The following is a 2867-nucleotide window of genomic DNA, read 5'->3' as shown; positions in this document are numbered from 1 at the left end:
GGCAAAAATCCAATATCGTGCATCCCTTATTTATATATATATATATAAAACACATTAAGGCCAAACAGTTAATTTTGATAATAAGTTACCTTATTGTCACATTTATGAGGAGTGTGGTTATACTAAATCTTTCTTTCAGGGTTCCCATGCTTCTTGAAAGTACTTTAATTTCAGAGATATGGATTCAAGGCCTGGAAAGTACTTGAAAACAAACATAGGTCCTTGAAAGTGCTTGAATTAAATTTGTTTATGCAGGGATTAAAGTTTTCCGTCGCTACGACGGATTTCCGTCAATTGGGGAAAATAAATAAATAATAAATAAATAAACCTGTATCGCGTTGTTGTTGTTGTTGTTCTGCCGGCACACCAAAAATCATTCCTGGCCACGGCTGCAGCTTCTCAGTGACAACATAGTGACGCCGCTCGCATCATTCACAGTCGGGTTTTTAGCAGAGAACACAGAGCAGGACTTGAATTTCAGCGTGGGATTGCGGCTATTAATTACAATTGTACTCATTCCCGCAGGTTCCGCGCTTAAAAGTACGTGCAAATGATACGTTCCGTCATCTGTTATCGTGTTATGAGTCTTGAGAACACACTTCGCGCGCTCTCATTTTCTGTGTGCCCACAGATCGCGATAAGGAGAGTGACAGCTTTTAATAGTTAAGGGAGTTTGCCAATGTGATACTGATTGAATACAACAGTTCAGTAAACAAGTACTGCCTGATTTTGCTCTATTTCTTTAACGCATCTCTAAAAGCAAACACAGCTGAGTTTCATTCATTCAATGAAAGTGCGTTTTTGAACGAATCTAGAGAGTCAGTGATTCATCATTACCCACTCATAAAGACAGTCACTTGCTTAATTCCTGAATGAATCAGCCGTTCGAATGAATCAATTGAATGAATGATTCAGTGATAAAATCAGTGACTTGTCGCCATCTGCTGGTGGATTGTTTCATTTTTAGCGTATAATTTCAGTTATTTAAATCATTTAATATTTCTGTATTCAAAATGTTATATTTAAAACATTAATCTCCACATAAATGTATTAATTTAATTGCACTCATGCCACCTCTGAGCCTCATTAAACGTCTGAAAATGTACCTACAAGCCACTTTTGTGTTCTGTGCCACCTCTGTACAAATACATTTTTTATTAATACTAATTTCATATGATTGGTAGACTATTTGTCTTATTCTACTTCTTATTATATTGTTTTAAATAGAAATTTTAAAAAGCTTATAAACATACATTTTTGAATTTGACATGGATGGAAAAAGATGCCATTACAAAGGTAAAAAGAAAATACCCCTGTAAGTCACTGAGTCAAATGTCACCTAGTATTAGGAAGGCTAACTTTTGATCAGAATTTTTTATTATTGATCCGAAGGTGCTCCTAATTTTTTTTTAATTAGGAGGACAAGCGCTCCTAATTACAAGAAGAAGAAAAAACTTTGCTTTTAAAAACTGTGTGTGTGACTGGTATGGCTGTGGAATGGGGGTTGGCTGAGGAACATTTTTTTATTATTTTTTATTTCTTTGCTTTAACCCCTGTTTATGGTGCTATTTAAAAAAAATTGTCCAATATGTTCTGTCAAAGACAGAATGAAACGGCACTAAGGATTGGGGGTGGAGATGGGGTAGTGCGAAAAAAAACTTAGTGTCTGTGTTGATGCGCAGCCTAGAGCCTTGGGGACAGTTCGCTCGCTCCCGCTGAATTTCTGACCATTACCGCCCACTCCCGCAACGTGTGTGTCTCGCTCCCGCAAACATTCTAATATTGTATATTATTTTTGCACATCAGGGAGCCACTATCAATATGCGGGGTATTGAATTCGCATTTGAATGAGCGCTCGCTATTCACTTTCGATTTTGCGATCATGCATACTCTGTGTAAAGGGAGCACGTCTTACAGTGTGTGCATAATTATTAGGCACATTGATATTCTGATCAAATTTTTTTCCAAGCACATTTGACCAATTCCAAACCACATCAATCTTAACTACTATTATTTTCGTATTTAATCATTTAGAAGTGATTAAATTGTACATGAAGGCTGGAAATAAAAAAAAACTCCTTATTAAGGTGTGCAGAATTAGGCAGGTTTTCTTTTACAGATGAAATGAGCCAAAAAAGAGACTTAACTCCGACTGAGAAGTCAAAAATGATTAAATACCCATGAGAAATATTAAAAACGAATGCAATACAGAAATTTCAAAGTTAAGGCATGACAATTGGTCAGCAAAATGCTCATTGGGTCAGCAGGTTCAGAAAAAAAACAGTTGGAGAAGAAAAGAGCATGTTAACTGCAAAATAATTAATGTGAAGAATTAAGTGTGAAACCATCAGGGACCCTTTAGTTCCCAGTGCCACTATTTTCCAGAACTGCAACCTTGAGTCTCCAGAATTACAAGGTGTCAGGTTCTCAGAGACTTTGCTTGGGTAAAAAATCCTAAAAAATGATCCCTACTTAAGAATAACATTCTGAAGTGTTGTGAAATACATGAAGACAATTTTTTTTATATAGGCTTTATGGACAGATAAGTTGAGAGTGACTCTTGAAGGACCAGCACCACATCCTCTAGTACCACTGTTAGAAGAATTGATCTTCCAGAATCCGGCAGTAAGTTTTAGCAGCTCATTTTTGTCAGTCTCTGCAAGACAGACTTTTCAGGATAGGAGATGGACTAAAAATGAACTCCCAGAACTTACTGCAACATGGAGCTAAGGAGAAAATGTAGAACTTGAAAAATTGGAAAAACAGCTTAGTGAAAAGCGTTTACAGTTTAAAAGCAAATAGAAAGTCCTATTTTTTTTATTTCTTTATATTTTTTGCAGATTTGCACATGTACAAGGTTTAAAATG

General features: G+C 36.1%; 1 protein-coding gene and 1 long non-coding RNA gene across 2 annotated transcripts in view; one reads left to right on the top strand and one right to left on the bottom strand.

The window, feature by feature from the left end:
* The window catches only part of LOC107566719 (uncharacterized), a 14305-nt gene extending 13434 nt beyond the window's left edge, over positions 1-871 (bottom strand). The window contains exon 1 of the long non-coding RNA XR_001606542.1: positions 808-871. This is a non-coding gene — a long non-coding RNA (uncharacterized lncRNA). The remainder of the gene's footprint in view (positions 1-807) is intronic.
* Positions 1-2867, top strand: part of LOC107566718 (Niemann-Pick C1 protein-like) — a 28136-nt gene that overhangs the window by 21002 nt on the left and 4267 nt on the right. The window lies entirely within an intron of this gene.

The sequence above is a fragment of the Sinocyclocheilus grahami genome, unplaced genomic scaffold, assembly GCF_001515645.1.
Source record: "Sinocyclocheilus grahami isolate Dianchi unplaced genomic scaffold, SAMN03320097.WGS_v1.1 scaffold1095.1, whole genome shotgun sequence".
Classification (NCBI taxonomy): domain Eukaryota; kingdom Metazoa; phylum Chordata; class Actinopteri; order Cypriniformes; family Cyprinidae; genus Sinocyclocheilus; species Sinocyclocheilus grahami.
Note: the sequence above shows the minus strand (reverse complement) of the source record. Positions and strands in the feature narration are given on the sequence as shown.